We start from the raw sequence: 21492 nt of genomic DNA on the forward strand, positions 1-21492 counted from the left end.
TAAAAATTTGAAAAATTGCTATCTATGCGCTATGCCTGTCAGCAGTTTCATTACAAAAAATTGCCAAATGTACTATTATATATTAAATATACTATTATATATTAAATATACTATTATATTTGCATTCGAACACATAAGTTCTCTTTTAAACAGTTTTCAACAAGTGAAGAATTATATCAACAATAAACTAAGCTTAATATTCTAAGATTTGTTATTTGTATTAATAATAACACATAGTAGTGTGTTTTGTACTCTTTATTTGTAAACACAAAAATAACTAATCACAAATAAAACAAAAGCATAACTGAATTTATTTTTTGCTATTGGCAAGTTCAAAAATGGCTGCCCTTGTATCCAACATACAGTTCCCTGTAACCAACACAATTATAGTCTATGAAAGATCAGTGAATCGTAATGCGGTATAAAGAGGTAATAAAAATAGCAAAATTATAATGCCAGGAGTAGAAAAAGTGCACTGAATGAAACATACTTATGCTCCATTTTCTTTAGGGTTTGATCATTAATATTAAAGCTGAGTTGTATTCTGCCAGAATTGGTTTTATTTGATGCAGTTGAAGATTTTATGACTGAATAAACGGTCAGTAGTATGTGCGGTTTGAAAAACTGTGTCTTGTAATTTTGTTTGTTTGAGATTATATCCGTGTGATTTATTTGCCAAACCTATAGTTGGAGCAATTGTTTTTTAGTGTTAATGGATTACCCAAGTAAAGCAAGTAAAGTTTATGAACTAGCAGAAGTTAAGATCATTCTAGCTATTTCCTGTCATTTTTGTTGCATTCTAGTTCACAAATGAACTGAGCATTTGTACAAGAAATAATAGTGAATATTGCATTCACTAAAAATAAGTTGTCTAATTTGAAGTAAACTCTTGCTGGCCCTAGCTATAAATTTGAACATCAGCAACAGGATTCAACTGTAATATTTTACACATTACTGACTTTGACTGCTTTGCCCAACTGATTATTCAGGCAACAAACATGCAATTTGAGTAGCTGTATGGTCAACCATCTTTGAAATATTTGCTAATATATGACTACATCCGGTTCAAATAATGATGAGCAAGAGGTTAGGTACCCTAAAAACACTACTTAATCTTTCAATAATAAATTATTTAGATTTTTTCAGGTTCAGGCCCACCAAAAATGTCACGATCACGTGGGACAATTCATGGAATGCGAAACATTCTTTATTTTCAGCTTATCAAGTTTTGTTCTTAGTTTGGGATGTCATTCCAAAACATTCCCAAGAAGTTGCATGAGCTTAGCAATTGGGGCAACTGCTAGCCCATCTTTTAGTAAGTGTAGAAAAGACGCAGTTGATATTGCCATCTCAACATCTGTAGACTCTTCCATAGGAGATGAGCAGGAAAACGGTACATACTAACAATGTGCCATGCATTTCTAGGAATACATTTAATAAATGTGAAAAAATGTTACAATCAATTGCTAAATATTTAATAGTTTACAAAAACTGACAATAACATGTTATGATTAGATAAGCTGTTTAGAAATTTAATAGAAAGATGGAGTGTAAAATTCTAGTTTGGTAAATTTAATGATGGAGTACATCATAAAAAAGTATACGATGACCAGAAATATATTATACTGAAGCAGTTTTCTGACTGCACGGCTTACAAGAATATGTATGCATGTTTTCAATTTGATATGGAATTGGCCAACAGCATTGTAACAAAAATATATATGAAGCAGCACGGAAACTTTGAAAAATATTTGGTGCAATATAAAATGATGCTAAAGTGAGCTCAATAAATTATACAAAAGGGTTGAAAAAAGTTGACCTGGCACGGAAGTAGTCAATTAGCTTGAGAAAAAACTAGATGTTCACAATTTTGATGCCTGTTTTCTGCCAGCTTTAGATGGAGGAAGTGACGATGCAACTTGGGACACAAGGAGTGAGAATGCAAACCTTCCCACTATATGTAGTCTAATGCATATATCATAAAGTAATAGAATATCATTTTTACCTGTGTCTTCAGGTCTTGATGAGGCTGAAGTGCACTGCAAACTATTGAAATAAAAGTTTAGTTCTCTAGTGGCTGTATTGGCATATGTTTTATTTTGTATTTGCTCATGATTGCTAGAATAAATTTTTAAATCTAGTTACAGATACATTATTGTAAATGTCTCAAACGCCTCAATTAAGAGTAATTATAAATTTGTCATATTAGTTTCTTCTAAATGATGTGTAAACATCTGAGTACCAACATGTACCACGATTCTGCCAGTCCACGGTAATTAGGTTGTCAAGTCAACTTAATTCAATGCAAAGTATTAGCAAAATTCTCAGTTGCTACCCGCATCAGAAACTAGTTACTAGATAAAACAAGCATGATTCATCTTTGAAAAGATATGGTAAAACCAACTGCATTCCTAAAATGTCACGTATAGTCAACGTTATTTATTCATTATTACTATCAATTTGTAGAAAAAAATTTACTGGTCTCGTTTGATTAGTTGATCAAATTAGGAAATACAAAACAAATTTTTTTAAGTTGACCAAAATAGTGAACGCAAAACAACGTCAATTTCTTTGAAATAAATTAACCAATCGAGTCTGGCAACAAATCAAAAAAGCCAGTATTGCACCTGGTTGGCGGTTTGTGGTGTGGACTCATCTGTTTTTACTTAATAGCGTAGAGAATAAAAATTTTTGAGCTCTTAATATTTGGTTCGTTAGAATTGAGTCGAGCGACGCAAAAGTAGCTGTCAATACAGTAGCTCTGATTAGACTTCATAAATCCATCCATCAGACAAGATTTAGGCACAGGTGGCAACAGGGCTATGATGTATTTAACATGTTCTAAAAATCATGTTTTGCATTATTTTTAATATTATTATTTTATTACATGTATATAATTTTTACAACCCAAAGAATTTTCATCTCAGCAAAAAGTTTTTATTAGAAACATCCATCCGAGTCGTGGTCACTCATATAGTTTTAGCTTATGTAATAGAACAAATTGTTCTACTAAACTAAACTCAAGCTTTATATGTATCTGAGAAACAGAATGCCACATATCATGGTTTGTGCAGCACACATTCATGTCTCTCTTTCCCGTGTAAGGCAGTTTCCACACTGACAACACTGCTCCGCTGGTAGCCTCCTATAAACATCTTGTAATCAATATAACAAATGTAATAAATAGATGCCATTCATTGATATGTTGTTCTAACATGTATCTACTGAAAGCTTTTAATTTATGAGTTAGAGAGATTAAGAGTGTAAAATTGTAAAATTGTAAAATGAGCCAATGTTTAACAAAAGTACAAGTATGCCAAGCCAAAAATTCGAAGTTCTGTTTCTTGGAATTAAAGATGAGCATTGATCAATCCATTTTTCTCACTTTCTACCAGTGAGAAGTGAACATAAATTCTAATCATAAATCTAATTTACTAGCTAAAACTGTCAAAAAAATTTGAAGCAAATATTATAGCTAGATAAAACGATAAAGTTATGAAATTATGATTGGTGATTGCAAAAAGTTATAATTTTATTAATTAGTAAATGTACTCACAAGTAGTAAAACTATTACCTTTAGTTTAGTATAAACATAATAGACTAAAAGTTAAGGATACATGTAGATTTACCTTCATTCTCCAATCTTTCTCTGCAGCTTAATGCTGAGGACTCCTGTAAACTCTAAACATAAGCTGTCTGCCGCGATCTTTAACTACCTGATGTTCAGAAAATTTTGAGTCATCTTCACTGGGGCTGGAACCATTGTTACAACTTTGTTGTTTGTCAATAAAATGTGACGATGCAGTAATTCAGTAAATTAACAACATCAATTAATTCACTAAACTAAATAACGATGTCGATGCCAGATCTAATAATTCAGTAAATCTCTAATGATGGGAATCTTCTACATCACAAACAACACGTTTTATTAGCTATGACATTTATTATGACCTATATAAAACTTTTGTGCTGATAATTTGCTAAAGAAGACATAGTATATTTATCGCTCACAGACTCTTTCACTATAAATGTCATGAATAAAGTACCCACTTAAATATGAGCGTTTCAAAAAATGATTTCGTTCGAACGCATATATCTCCGGAAAGGGCTAGTTTACCAAGACAAAAATGACATCAAACTGAAGTAGAAATCTCAGTGGCAAAAAGTCTTTAATTATTATTGATGACTGTAGCGCCTAAAAAGATTCAAACAAACACCGTACATCACTCAGCAAGATTGCATTTTCTGGTAAACACGCCAATCTGACAACGTGGTTTATAACGTTACGTATTAGCGCCCAAAGATCTTAGAGAAATTATACATTAGATTCTGGTGACTAAAAATTCTTGCAAAAAGTCTTTTGAACTGTTAATGAGCAAAAAAGATGTGAAACCTTGATAAGCACAAAACAAAACAAAACAAGGTTTGGTCAACGACACCATGTTGTTTATCAATGCCGATTCCGGAGAGTATCGGTGTCTAAATAAATGATCGATGTAATATTGCGTCTGTCCGGAATAATGTTCTTTTTAACATCGAGTTACATTTTATTCAAAGGCTATAATGAAATGACAGAGACGAATGTAATATTACCCCCAAGAAACTGTAGATACTACATCGAGTACAGACATGTACAAAGAACGACTGGTAGTCGCTCAAATAAAGACTGAAGATGATCTAAACAAGTTGGGAGATCAAAGTATTAAAAAGCTCTATCTCAAGCACGAACAAAATTTTATGGATAGTATGACATTAATGCTTTATGTAATGGAGTTTAAATGGCGGTGGGAGTAGTAAGATCTTGATATGCGTTGACAAAAAATGGTTTTAAAAAAAAAACATTGATTTTAAACCAGAAAGTCTCCCAATGTTAGGTTTAGAAATGGCAGCGAGTACCTTTGTAATAAAAATGTTGCAAAACAATAGGCTACCGAGCGTGATATGGAAATAGTTTTATATTTTATAATATGAAATTACTCTAGTTCAATGTCGAGATCTTCTGTATCGTGAGGTATGACTTGAAGTTGTTCCCTCGTAAATTTTCTGTCTTCAATACCTTGTAAGGTATATAATGAGGGTTGATCATCAAAAGGTCTTATTTTATCAATCAAATACGTATCTATTGACTAAATTGGATCAGCCGCTCTGCATCTGTTATCTCAAGCTTATTCTCCAAGTTTGTATAAATAGCAAACAATTAAATCCATAGGTAGCTCATCCTGTTCAAAATCTTCATCTTTATATTCGGATTGTGGCACATTCTCCAGTTTTATTGCATCAACTGGTTTTATATGCATCATTCTTGTTTCTTCATTGTTAATAGCATCCACAACTTCGGGTAGTCTATTGACCCACTCGCGATTAGTTTGTTTAGTTTTGATTTCTTCATTATATTGGTGAGTGAACAATTTTTCTGATCAAGTCTTATTAAATCTCCCTGCCAATGCTACTTTTTTCTTGTCTAAAGACCTTTGAACTTTAGTGTCGTGTTCTTTTGTCAACTTGATAAATTCGCCCATAAATTCTCCAACATCCCAACTAACAACGACATTCCTGGGATGTTCCGTAACGTTACGCTCAAATAACGTTCCAAAAAAAACATTGTCATAACGTTCTACAAATGTTATTTGATGATCATTGTGGAATTATGTTCCAACAATGTCGCAGGAACGTTGCATAGAATGTTGTGCAATAATATTATCATAACGTTCAGCAGAATGTTACAGTAATATACTTTGGAAACGTTATCATAACGTCGTTAGCGAACATTATTAATGAATGTCCCAGGAATGTCCCAGCAACGTTACTCTGGAATGTTCGAGTGAAAACATTCATATAACATTGGCTTGAAATGTAACTGGAATATTATCGGGTGACATCATATTTACATTCAAATAATTGTCCCAACAATGTTTCAGGAATGTTACTTTTGAATGTTCGAGAGTTGATGTTCATATAACATTGGCTTGTAATGTAGTTAGAACATTATGGTGTTACATCAATTTTACTTTCAAATGAATGTCCTAGCAATGTTACAGAAATGTTACTTTTGAATGTTTGAGGGTTAACATTCATATAACATTGGCTTGCAATGTAACTAGAATATTATGGCGCGACATCATATTTTACTTCAAATGAATTTTCTAGCAATTTTTCAGGAATGTTACTTTTGAATGTTTGAGTGTTAACATTCACATAACATTGGCTTGCAATGTAACTAGAATATTATGGTGTGACATCATAATTAACTTCAAACGAATGTCTTAGAAATGTCCCAGGAACGTTACTCTGGAATGTTTAAGTGAAAACATTCACATGACGTTGGCTGGCAATGTAGCTAGAATATTATGGTGTGACGTCATATTTACCTTCAAATGAATGTCTTAGGAACGTCCCAGGAACGTTACTCTGGAATGTTCGAGTGAAAACATTCATATAACATTGGCTTGAAATGTAGCTGGAATATTATGGGGTGACATCATATTTACATTCAAATAATTGTCCCAACAATGTTTCAGGAATGTTACTTTTGAATGTTCGAGAGTTAATGTTCATATAACATTGGCTTGTAATGTAGTTAGAACATTATGGTGTTACATCAATTTTACTTTCAAATGAATGTCCTAGCAATGTTACAGAAATGTTACTTTTGAATGTTCGAGTGAAAACATTCATATAACATTGGCTAGCAATGTAGCTAGAATATTATGGTGTGACATCATATTTAACTTCAAATGAATTTTCTAGCAATGTTTCAGGAATGTTACTTTTGAATGTTCGAGTGCAAACATTAATATCACATTGGTTAGCAATGTAGTTGGAATATTATGGTGTTACCTCAGTTTTACTTTCAAATGAATGTCCTAGCAGTGTTACAAAAATGTTAATTTGGAATGTTCGAGGGTTAACATTCATATAACATTAGCTTGCAATGTAACTAGAATATTATGGTGTAACATCATACTTAACTTTAAATGAATTTCATAGGAATGTCCCAGGATATATTTGATATTTTATTCATGAATAAAAGTTAGTTTATTCATGAATATAATATAATTGTAAAAGCAGCATATCTACTCTATACTGCATTTGCAATTGCTAATACAATGGGCAACTCCTGTCATTCACCAGGATATCCAACTAACAACGACATTCCTGGGATGTTTCGTAACGTTACGCTGAAATAACGTTCCAAAAAACATTGTCATAACGTTCTACAAACGTTATTTGATGATCATTGTGGAATTATGTTCCAACAATGTCGCAGGAACGTTGCATAGAATGTTGTGCAATAATATTATCATAACGTTCAGCAGAATGTTACAGGAATATACTTTGGAAACGTTATCATAACGTCGTTAGCGAACATTATTAATGAATGTCCCAGGAATGTCCCAGCAACGTTACTCTGGAATGTTCGAGTGAAACCATTCATATAACATTGGCTTGAAATGTAACTGGAATATTATGGGGTGACATCATATTTACATTCAAATAATTGTCCCAACAATGTTTCAAGAATGTTACTTTTGAATGTTCGAGAGTTAATGTTCATATAACATTGGCTTGTAATTTAGTTAGAATATTATGGTGTTACATCATATTTAACTTCAAATGAATGTCTTAGGAATGTCCCAGGAACGTTACTTTGGAATGTTCAATTGAAAACATTCACATAACGTCGGCTGGCATTGTAACTAGAATATTATGGTGTGACGGCATATTTAACTTCAAATGAATGTCTTAGAAACGTCCCAGGAACGTTACTCTGGAATGTTCGAGTGAAAACATTCATATAACATTGGCTAGCAATGTAGCTAGAATATTATGGTGTGACATCATCATTAACTTCAAATGAATGTCCCAGAAATGTCACAGGAACGTTACTCTGGAATGTTCGAGTGTTAACATTCATATAACATTGGCTTGCTATGTAGTTGGAATATTATGGTGTGACATCATATTTACATTCAAATGAATGTCCCAGGAATATTCCCAAAATATTACCTTTGAATGTTCCAGCGTAAACATTTATAAAACATTGCCTTGCAATGTAGTTAGAACATTATGGTGTTTTATTGTTTTTACTTTCAAATAAATGTCCCAGCAATGTTACAAAAACATTACTTTGGGATGTTGGAGTGTAAACATGCGTATAACATTGGCTTGCTATGTTGCTATAACATTATGGTGTAACATATGTACATAGTTGTATAACTGGTTCTATTAGAGCTTTTGTTGGTAGTTTAATAAATAGGCAAACAACAAACCATTAAAAAAAAGATTAATTTTAGTTTTACCCATTTTGCCATCCTTCTATGCAAATATTGTTTTGACTAAAACCAATTGATAGCAATCATTTGTCTTTTTCATCATAACAGATGTCTGCAATCATTTTACTTTTCTCATTTTTGTATGGGAATTATTAATAGCTCTATCGATATTCATTATTTTGAGAAATCGAGCACAATGGTACAGAGAGTTTTAGACATTAGCCAAATGTGATTAATTATGAGTTGCAATCAGGAACATTATGGTCAGGCAAGTGTATCCTGACCATGACGGTTTCCACCGCTAGTGGTCGCTTCTAGATCCCAAATTTTCAACTGGGAGATATGCAATAATATTTAGAAAAAAACATATTTAAACAAATTATGAGCTTGCATCTAAAAGCAACAATGCTGTTGACATATTTGCTCGGAGCACGCCACACAATATTTATATTTTGCATACAAAATTACATAGAAGTTACCTTCTCATTTTGCAGCAAGATACAGTAACTTCAAGTGATGTTTTAATAATTTGGGAGTTGTACCACTACGCTTTAACAGAAGGACAACTTTTAGTTTCACATTAACTCGTTTTTATTAAATTGCTATAATAGTTGATGCTTGCAGTTTTTTGAAACTAACATAGTTAAACTGCAGTAGTCAATAAAATGGAAAGTAAGATTATTGACTTGCTAAAATTCACGAAAAGAAATACACTGTATTCACTTTGCATACAGTTTATAGATGCTATTAACTGAAGATCCTAAATACTAGGTATGTAAAATATTACTACAAAGTTTATAGCAAGAATGACAGACTATCGCTGTATGCGTTTTGACCATAAACTCATTAGTAATGTAGTTAAAACCTCATTAGTAACCTGTTAAAAATTTGAGATAAATGCAAATATAGTTGAAAAGAGCAAATTTCAAAAATAATACCAACTGGTACTGGTACTAAATTCAGAGAGCGCTGAAAAAGTAAAACATTAGCTAATTTGATAACAGGCCAACACAAAGAAGTTTGAATGCAAACAAAGAGTTTCTAAAGAGGAAAGTGTAGCAGTAATATAAATGTAACGAGGTTATAAAGCTGCAGCACTTACTAGTTCAAAGTAGTTGCATCTGTTTAGACTGTTCTACATATACATTTGGTAAATAGGCATAAAGCATTCAGCTACAATTGTAGTTCTTAGAAGTAATGATGATGCAAAAAACAGTCTTTATATAAATTGACAAACGACATTTTATTAACAAGTACTTTGATTCTATGTGTGTAACATCAACTAATAGGTTTTAGGGAAATTAATAATACTACGGCAAGGTTTTAAAAATTGTAGCATTAAGTACTGAAATTCCAAAAACGATAATTCAATTGGCTTGCCAGATATTTGTTTTTTTATCATTAAAAGCTTTTACAAATTATATAGACGAAATACAAGTAAGTTTAATATGTGTATTAGTACATTTTAAACAAATTTTTCATGTTTACATTTTGTTTTGTAAGTTAAATGTTTTCAACCAATTAATTAAAAATGTATTTTGTTGAAATTATTTCAAAAGACTTGAGTCTGCTGTTGTGAGCCTGTGCAATATTTTTAAACATTTTTGGTTTGAGTTTTGATTTATTATACCAAAACAACATTGTTTGAATACTTTCAAATTACTATTCAATACTCGATTTATTCATACATTTTATTTGCATAACATAGTACCGAAAGTATATACCTTTCATTCCGCTAAATAATTTAGTTCTGTCATAATGTTAGAATAATAATAAATGATGATTTTACCAAATATGGCAGTTTTCATCAATTTAGTAGTTATACTAAAGACCTGGTAAGGAGTTGTTATACTGTGGTGTATTTTATCAGGATGTTTCATAGCTTCTGTTGTTGTCAGGTTTCAACTCTTTTGCATAATCACATGGTACTAAGCATAAGTTTTAGGGTGCAGTAAGAGAAGTTACCGAGGTTGTATCAGATAATTGCTAGTAATTCTAGAGAAATGCTATGAGGCATGATTAACACCTCATAGATGCAACCTTCCAAGGAGGGAAAACTCTAACTGGAAAAAACTGGGTAATCTGTTATTGAAATAGATTGCAGCTGAGTACATGCTTGAACTGAATCAGTGTTTTTGCATTACATAGAAGAATACATGTGCATGTAGAGAGCTCCAAGTCAAGTCATGTTTATGAAAATCTTTAACAAGTTCACATTAAATTAGTTTAAAAAAATTCATTTTTATCGTGTTGCAGTTCAGATCCCAATAGGACCCTGAAGGATAAGCTAGATTAATTTGGCTTTAGAATTGTTAAAATACATCATATATAGATTTGATACTAAGCAAAATGGCTATAGTACAATGCAACCACAAATAGTTTTTCTATTGTCTGTTTGGGTAATAGGGTTTGTGCATTTAAGGTATATCATAATCCATTTACCATAAAGATAATGTTCAAGTAAAATGTTTAGACTAGCAGTTAGTATCGCTACGGCTCACTAGTCCACATCAGACAGCTCTTAGCTTTAGGAATCAAGGTTGTATATTAGAAGACACAACATCATTGTTCAGGCTTGTCGACACATTTGGTTTTTGCTTGCCTACTTGCTATCATTTTCCATGTGATTTTATTTGCATGTTTTATGCAAAATTTTGTGTCAACACTATGTACATAACCATAATCTGCAAATAGAGCGTTTATTTTCTGTTTTTTTTTTTGCATTTCTGGCTAGTTGATGTTCTAAACCAGTCAATCACAGATGTCACTAAAATAATAGACATGGGCTTACATGTGATTCTTGATAGACTACAAAAGTAAGCTGAGCCTAATGAATAAACAACAGTCTATATATATATATATATATATATATATATATATATATATATATATATATATATATATATATATATATATATATATATATATATATATATATATATATATATATATAGACTGTTGAGCATATATATATATATAGACTGTTGAGCATATATATATATATATAGACTGTTGAGCATATATATATATATAGACTGTTGAGCATATATGAGTATATGCTCCCTTACTTCGGTTTGGTTGAGCACTCTGTGAGAGGTGCGGCACTATTAGCCTTTGTGCAAAGCTCATCACTTTTGTGATTTGAGCACTCTGGTGCCAGCACATTGATTTTCTTAAAGTCTGTGAGGCAACCTAGTTGTTTCATGGCAGGAAATCAACTCTCATTGGTAATGGGATTTGTGTCCCTTGCCTAAGCTCTGAGCTGCACTGATGAGGCTTCAATAGCCGAAACAGTACTGTCTGTAGCATGAGTATATATATATATATATATATATATATATATATATATATATATATATATATATATATATATATATATATATATATATATACATATATATATATATATATATGTATATATATATGTATATATATATGTATATATATATGTATATATATACATATATATACATATATATATATTAATATATACATACATATATATAATATATATATATATATTAATATATATATATATATATATTCAGAGTCGCTAATCATGGTAGCCCAGGAGCAAGTGCTCCCAACAAGGCAACTCCAAACGAAAATCTATCACACTAGAGACGATCCTAGATGCAGACTGTGCAAAGATGCACCTGAGACCATCCAACACATCATCAGTGGATGCAAGCAGCTAGCAGGGAACGCATACACTGAGCGGCATAATCATGTCGCAGGTGTTGTGTATAGAAGTCTATGTGATGAGTATGGCCTTAATAAACCATAACACTGGTGGGAAGCTCCTAGTAAGGTCAATGAAAATGACCGGGCTAAGATCCTCTGGGACTTCTACATCCAAACTGACAAGCATGTCCTGGCAAACCAACCAGATATAGGGGTGGTAGACAAGGAAAACAAGAGGGCTGCTATAATAGATATACATGTAGCAGTACCCAATGACTACAATATAGCCAGCAAGGAAAAAGAAAAGGTAGAGAAATATCTCCCTTTCTGGAGAAGAAATTGAAAAATGCTGGAATGTAAGAACAACTGTAATCCCAGTAGTCATTGGGGCACTGGGCGCAATAACACCGGCGCATAAAATGTGGCTTGCCCAAATACCAACAGCAATCAACTCAGGTGAGTTGCAGAAAAGTGCGCTATTGGGAACAGCTAAGATCTTGAGGCGAGTGCTTAAACTCCCAGGTCTCTGGTAGGAGACCCGAGTTAGAGCAGAATTTACTACCCATACGGGGTATCCGGGGTGAGGAAACAATTTTTTTTATATATATATTGTGGAGGACTAGACAAATGTATTAACTATGCTCTTATCCTTAGATATCAATGTTCTGTATTACAACCTTATGTGTGCTTTTCTATTATACCCTATTATGTAACACTGCATATCTAGGCCTGCCTCACAGGCCTGCCGCAACGTAATTAGGTGTTATGTAATCATTATGTAAGTGGGCGACGCTGTGCAACATGTATTCATGATTATATATAATAAATAGGTTAAATTCACTCACACCGACTGATCACGTTTATGCCTGCCTGGGTGGCTTAGTCAGGACCATTCTACCAAAACTGATCTAGCTTCAAGTAAGGACTGCTTGGGAGATACCTAAGGAAGGCTAAGGGTTGGCTACGCTACAACAGGACCTGATCAGAAATGCGATAGCATTAGAGATCAGGCCCTACAGTAAGCTAGCCCGGAACCTAGACTAGCCAAGATAGGGTCTCAGAGAGCAGGCTGTGTTAGCGTTCCAAGTGAGCGTGAGATTGGGGCAACCAGCCGTGGCCTGATCAGACCACTAGGTGTGTCAGGCAGGCCGACGAGGGGAAGGCCCAGAGTTCAGGCTGCACCGGCTTGTTAGGATAGTAAGGCTGGCTCAGCTACCGGGCCAAGCCATTACAATATATATATATATATATATATATATATATATATATATATATATATATATATATATATATATATATATATATATATATATATATATATATATATATATATATATATATATATAAATCTGTGTCATCTGTGTCTAAGTGTAGTCCTGTTATAGCAATGATAATAATTACCATCTAGCTTCAGGGCTCATAGCCTCACTAGCTGAATGCCTGGCATTGCAGGGGTAATAAAACAACTTATAAACAGTTGCAGATAGTGTACTGTAATTGTAATGTAGTAGGTAATGTAGTGTTTATAAGCAGTTCTATTACCCTTGCAACGCAGGGCATTCACCTAGTAATAAATGAAGTGTTGTGCATGTCTTGACAATGTTCTAATGAACTGGAATGTTTTGCAGAGATAAATTAATCATATTAGCAATGAGCATATTAGTCTTTTTAGCAATGAACAAGATGAATGTTTGAAATATGTGACATATTGTCTGAAAACCTACCTCAAAGAAGAATAATGGCTAATTTTGTGAATACTTTTTACAGAAGCAGCGGACCATTTTAACCTTAGCTCAAGTGTTGTTTTTGTTGGCCCAAATTTATTTTGGCTTAGTTTAACTTTAACTTAAGTGACCTCATAACACCTTTCAGAGGTACATGTATATGGTTTCATTTGATACCATGCCTTCAAAGTTTGCTCCATAATCGAATTAAGGGCAAGTCAGTTAATGTCAACTCATGCATACCTCAGATGTTTAGATTTGTCACTCTGTAGCTTTTAAATGAAGTAGACGTATTGAAAGTGATTGTTAAGTATCCCTACCATAACTTTGCTAGTAGATGAACTAGGAAGCCTCATACTAAGTCATACACTGTGAAAAGAAGAAAAGCGATGAGACATGATCAAAGTCAACTAGCATTTGCAATGATTGGTGAAACATGTTTATTCATATAGAAGAGCAATAAAGGTGAAAAATTCAAACAGCAAGCAATAAGCGCTGTAAAATAGTCAGCTTGTCTGAGGTTGGGTGAACAAAATCTTCCATAACATGACAAAAGCAATCACAAAGATTCTGTTATAAATTCTGCTGATGTTCCAAGCTTTAGCTGCGGGTAACAACATCTGTAAGGGCAAAAGCTTACAAAGATGTTTGATGTCAAAGATAGTCAATGACTCCGTCCAATGCACTCGCGCAACTGCATCAAGCTTCGAAAATATAAATTCTAACTGTTTACATGTTTCAAGAAACAAATAAGTCTGGTAAATCTAAAATTTTACTATGCAATCATCGGTGGAGTTGTAGGAAGTTGCAGCTATGTGATTGCAGCCAATTTCATGTGCAACTAAAATTGATAGTAGTTGCTGCAGTGTAAACACACCGTAAGACATTTCCACTGTAAGCCTATTGAGTGATGTCATAGCGAAGAGGCAAACTGGTAAACATGACTAAAATAGTAAACTTTTGATTGATTACTGTTCATGCAGTCATAGAGCTTACTCCATGAATAATACCTACTTTGGGACAGCCATAGCATTGCTCAATGAGCGAATGATGGAGATGCGATGCACATGAGACTGGTGGGTTTAAATATACCATAGTCATCTATTTTGGCAGCACAACTAAATGTCTGGCCATGTGTTTAGTTGTTAAAGGTTGACTTGCAACAAAATTCACATTACCGTTATTTGATATGAAAATATTCACTATGTCTTACTCTGTTATGTTGTAGGTGCAAAATATGTGGAAATGTGATTACAAGCTCTTAAAAGCTCAAAAACGAACATAAAATAGAAGCCCCACGAGACCGCCGTAGTTTGGATTCCCTTTCCAAAACGGCTCAAACGTGATGTAGTTGTGAGAGATGGATTCTGTTTACACTTTCATGCAATCTTATTCGTCAAAATGTTTTCGCAAATATACTTCACGCATTCAATCAAACTATGTCTATTGTTCTTACGCGTCAGTTTTATCGTCATTGTAATGCTGTCACTTTTAGCACTGATATCTTATAACTTATCGCAAAAGTTCATTAAATATTTTAACCTTACCCCGAATGAGTACATATCATTGTCTGATAATCATGACGAGCCTGTTGGTCACCTTTGATGATCGAAAAGTGCTGCAAAATTTATTTGCGAAGTGTTGGGTCACATTATCAGATTATGACTTGCCAATTAGACCAGGCCGAAGCAAAACTGTAAAGTAGTGAGCATCTATATTTGATATGCGGTCTTTGGTAAAACCCAAAGTGTTTGTCATAAACTAATACTACGATAAGTTTTATATTGAGCTTTGTATTGGCCTTTCAATTCGCGTGAGAACATTCGTGACAAGACAATAACCAAACTTCGTGGTTACGTCATCGAAATAAAGAGATTCTAAGCTATGGCGGCTTTTCGTTTTTGAGCTTTTAAGAGCTTGTAATCCCTTTTCACATATTTTGCACCTACAACATAACAGAGTAAGACATGGTGAATCTTTTAATACCAAATAACTGTAATGTGAATTTTATTGCAAGCCAACCTTTGACACAGCTGCAACTATAATGGAAGACAGCTTCAAAACAGTGCCATTATATGTTGTAGCCACATAAGTATCAAAATGATTAATAAAAATTTGTGTGTATTTCTATTTTCAGAATGGCTGTAACATATATGCAACATTCCAAAACATTATGGTTAGGATGATGGCCCATGCGCCGCACGGTGAGATGGCATAGATAGTCAACGCATAGATATTCAACGGACTGAGCTCGTGTTAGCAGTCAGACATCCTCAGCCTGTGTAACAGTCCTTGACAGTGAGACCGTCTAGTGTAGTGCTATTTGAAGGATGTGATTATTTAACTCATCTCTTAGAGCTCAACTAGAGAAGAGTTCAACATGCTAGAGAATTAACAGACAATAGCTGCGTTTCCATGACGCTCATAATTTGCAAACTGAGCCAATCCACAAGTTATCTGCGTCATGGAAACGGCATAAATTCGCAAGCTAAGCGAGTTTTGCGATCTACAAAACATTATCGAATCCATTGTTCTTGCCAAATATGGAAACGGCACTAGTGTTATTAATGTGCATTAGAATATCGATGACAATCACATTAAAAACATTTTCACGATTCAGTCGTTTTTATTTCCATTTCAGCAGTCTCAATGCGCCAACCTTCCGAATCATTGCTGCTAACCTTAGCGGGGACAAGACTGCTTAGCTATTTATTGAGTCATTAATTAGGCTAGTACTTGACCTATGAGGTCAAGCCTGGTGTTAAATCCACATCAGCAAGTGTTTATTGAAACGCTCGATTGCAGAGTACAGTGTGTACATAGCAAAATGCTTAATTATTCATATTCTCTGATTGTAACGCGCAGTCACTCGTACTAATTCCTCATTGAAGTTGAGAGCACTTTTGCAGGATTTTATTACATTCAATTTACTCTTTTCTACATTTCAAGTGAACTTAGGTACAATACACCAACATTTTACTCAATCGAGGCCTGCATTTGTTTCACCTATGTTGTCATTTAAGTTCCTTCTGTTTTATTGTTTGCATGCAAAACTTTAGCACAGAATAGAAAACCATTTTAATATTTAACAAGGCTCTTTAAAACACAAACAAAATTATTATTAATGAAGTATCCTTATTCAGCTTTAGTCTTGCTTCATGCAATGAAAACAACTTCTCTATAAGATATCACTGTTTTTCTGCAACAATGCTTTATTCAGTTGCAGAATTTTAAAAAAACTTTAGATAGGTTATTTTAAAATCTAAGCAAAAATCTTTAGCTGTTTTATGGTTATAAAATACCTGCAAATTTTCCAAATGTATAAAAGGAAACCTTATTGCAAATATCGTTCACAATAAACGAGCTGCTCTGTTTAAAGATCGGTCTATTGTTAGGGCAATGTTAAAAGGGCTATAACTATGTTTCCATGGTGCGCAGTACTGCGATGCAGCCCCCTCCGAAGTCGAAGGGATTGACACGTTACCATGCTGCGCAGTGGTTTTCAGCAAATTAGCCAGAGAAGAGACATTGTATAAATCGAATCGCCTGATGGAGAAATTGAATCGATCATGGATACCGAACATCAGAAAAAGGTCTTTTTATGCCTCTGTCATCATTATACTTTTATTTACAATACACAATCACAATGTTTTACAAAACTTAACACATATTTTACAAAGTAATATATTTTTAATAAGAATTTTTTAAGCAATATATTATTTAAACGTTATTTAGGACGTGCCTCCTGTTTTTCGAAAAGTGTTGGCATCGATAACAAAGTCTGGGAAAGTAATCACCTCATCCTTGTGGGCGCAGACCATAATTAAATATAGGTGAAAGAAAATCAGATTAGAAAAAAACAAGATTAGCAGGATAGCTTTTGTACTATTTCATGGCCCTCGAAGAATCCGTTTTCATGGCATGGGAGATATGTGCAGCCACTGCGCATTTGCTGTTTCCTTGTTGCAAATTTGCACAGACTTTGCACTGATCAGTGCGCAGTGATTTCAGTGCGAAGACGCCGTTTCCATGATTCGGAAAGGGCGCAACTCCGAAGCACTGCGCATCATGGGAAAGTAGTGTATGTAAAAAACCCTCCTAAGAAGGTTGAACTGGCTAATTTTGAGCACCTAATATTACTGCTGCAATATTTGGGTAGCCCTTTTGCTAGATTAATTAAACGCTCATGCTCTAATATTGTTCGATTCATTTTGGTTCAGTAAATGTTTGTTCCAGCTGTCTCAAGCCATTTTTAGTCCTAATAGTCAAAATAGTCCTATAAAACCACGGGTACGGGTACGCTGTAATAGAGGTGGAACGAGACAGGTTTTTTAAGCTCGAGACGAGACTCGAGACACTGTCTTGTAAAAATTCGAGACTCGAGACACGAGACAGTAAAATAATGAGCATTTGGTGATGATTTCACTACACAAGTACTAGCTACTTGGTATATATAAAATTAATCAAACTCTTTTTAAATTGATTTTTCACCTGGTGTAAACGATTTAAATACAACATTTTAATAGTGATATGCATGTAGTTTTTGTAAACAAAAGTGTCACAAACAGCTCTAAAATACCGAAGTTATATATTCTAAGAATTTTGAGCTTGATTGATCATAATTATTATAAACATATTGCTTTGTACATGTATATTTTTACCATCTATTGAATAGTTAGTTCTTACTTTTTAATGTAATGAAACCGATAGCCGTCGCTCTACAAAGAAATACCGCAACTAAAAGAACACACAATAACACTTTCATTCTTATCGTTTCATTAATGTTAAGTTTTGTTTGTGTATTAGCTGTAGTATGTGAATTATATTTAAATTGTACTCATGAAATTATATTAATTACTGTATACATGCACATGTATATTCTTATATTGAACTAACAAAACGTCATTGTTAACCGAACACGGACTATGGTCGACACGGCCTTTCGTTCGTTTCTCCGTGTCCGGGCAAGTTTTACCCGCGATTGTTAGTATATACGTAAGAGAGGCCCGAATTTTATGAAGGGCAGCTGGCGTTTAGACACGATACGATAAAATACAGTCATTTTACCCGCAAAAGACTTATTTATTAAATTGGATTATCCGAAGAGTAATTAGATACGACCCGGTATCTGTTTTAAGGACACAGAACCAAACTAAAAAATAACAGGGCCGTTGTCTGGACTACATGATTAGACTCAGTGGCCAACATAATCAGTAGCAACAGGTAGTAACGGACCGGGTATAACTTTAAAGGCAGTTGCCCGCAATCCATTACAATATGTGGAGTTGTTGCTACCGCAAGAAGCCATGTTTTAACAACCGTGCGCAGGCGCCTTAGTTCTATTTCCTGTCTCGAGTTTGGCAATAGTTTAGTCGAGACGAGACCGATACGAGACAGGTCGATACTCGAGACGTCTCGTGTCTCGTTCCACCTCTACGCTGTAAGCCTCATAAGGACACAACAGAGAGCATTTAAATCCAAATTGCTGATTACAGCTGATGTCTGATCAGAACTTTGCAGGATAAAAATAAACTAACTTGAATTGCATAAAATGTGCAAAGTTCTCACAATTGTATTCACATAGTTAAACAGCTGCAAAATGGCTGAAGACTGTTTTGCCATAGATATGTTGGAGATTATATTCATGACCAGGGGAGTGTCCTACTACATGACTGACCCTGACACTATATTGAACTCATGAGTGATGTTACCACTTATATATACAGAGTGAAGTAACAGGGATAGCTCAATATGTATGTGTGCCTGTGTGTGTTGGTCTGCGTACTGCTACTCATGTTTAATTCTCAGCTTGACCTTTGGTGTATTTTAAATGCCAATGCGCTGGCTGAAGCTCACTACCCTTTCTTGAAGGTGACATTTACGAGCCTATTTAAGACCTATTAGCTATAGGAGACTGGGCAATGCAAAGCCGTGGTGTTCTACATAAATAACCGCATGCTTTGTGACAGAAGGGCAATGCTTTGTTCACCTGCAGCTGGTCAGGCAAGTGAGTCATCATTGTTTGCACTGAAAGAATCAAGAGACATTTTTGTTGCTACATGTAATTAGATATAACTACTAAAGCACACAAGATATTTGTTTCAAATTTTAGATACAACGCTTATACACTATGTATTTCCTACCCTGCAAATTTATAAACATAAAGTTGAATATTTCATATAAAAAGTGCGAGTAAAAGTGTATATTGATGCACATGTATTCCAAAAGATATTGCAAAATTATCAATGTTGCCATATGCTATGGGCTAACATGTCAGATAGCTAGGTGTACAAACTGATTTCAAATGCATACACACTGGTACATCGTACGCTGATTGCAGTCTGCCATGAATATAAATGTTGGGTCTTGGGTGTTATGCAAACAGCATCAGCAAACTCGTAGAAAACAAGCGACAAATGGTACACTTTTCTAGACATACAGTGAAAGGCTACACATGACTAAAGACGACCAGTCGGCTGAGCCTTGATCTGAGATTCCCTTGTTAGCTGCTACCTTTGTAGCCTCCTGATGAATTATAATCCTGAAATATCTGGAGGTGATACTTTAACTAACGTTGCGCTGCGCGGTGGAACGAGCATGGAAATCCCTGATGCAAATTGCTTTGTAAAACCGATGAAAGAGTTTTAGTGACCACCAGCTTGTGTATGTCTGCAGTGATTCCTTGTAAGTCAACACCCTGCCGTATGCTCAGTTCTGAGCCTAGACATATCTTTGTGATGACAGGATGAGGTGGAAACATACCACCTCTATCTTTTACACTGATTAGTATCGCATCATCCCCTGATGCGTAAACCTGGACAGGAGGCTATAAAGCTGGTGCAGTCATTGCAGTTGAGTTTTAAGCTCTGTACCTCATAACCTGCTAAATAAATATCATATGCTAATATTATTATAAAAAGCATATGTATCAACCATAAAATAAATTTAACTACATATCGCTGATCTGCTGCAGTATTATTTCAAGCCACTCTGCTTTCTGTATATCTGCTTTATACACTAACAATAAGTGAAAGTAGCTAATACCAAAATACATTTATATACCCAAATTATGCACCACAATATGAGCAGCCATGCAGTTTAGCATATGCAGCAAGGCTGCAATGTGTGCCAGATATTTTGTTTTGTAGAAAACCTGGATATATTGGTCATATTTACCTACCGATGCACTCCACTATGTTCGAGCCAGACCTTGACAGTTCGATTTCCAGCTGTTTGCTTGATTCCAAATCATCATGGAAGTCATCGTCACCTTCTACATGACTCTTTCTTGGTTTAGATGAGAGAAGTAGGGGCAGGAGCCATCTGTGTCATTAAAATCAAGTTTTAATTGCATAACACAATTGCAAAGAATGCTATTTTTAATAAATTTCGGTAGGTCTCAGGATCTTTTCATCAGTGACATCGGAATACTGTGCCAAAATTTATCCAAAGTTTCCAAACCAGCCATTGTACCTACCACTTAGATTTAATAGCAATTAATTTTAAAAATATTATTAAATTCACATAAAAGCTTTGCATCCATAAAGCTGGTTGCCGTATGACATTAAATAATACTCAGCATTTAGGTGGCTGAATGGCATGTAGTAGAGTCGCAAGTGGTGATAAGTGAGCATGCTAGTCACAGTAAATGTAATAAACATGGGCTAGTTAAGTTGAATCAAAAAGCACTAGAAACAGTATTGCTGTTTTTCTAGCAAAAAAGCCATTTTAAAGCTGATCCAAAAAATAGGTGCGAGCTTAGCAACAAGGGTAGTTACCATTTTTAGAACACATTCTCCTATTCTGTAATA

The sequence above is a fragment of the Watersipora subatra genome, chromosome 10 (assembly GCF_963576615.1).
Source record: "Watersipora subatra chromosome 10, tzWatSuba1.1, whole genome shotgun sequence".
Taxonomy (NCBI): Eukaryota; Metazoa; Bryozoa; class Gymnolaemata; order Cheilostomatida; family Watersiporidae; genus Watersipora; species Watersipora subatra.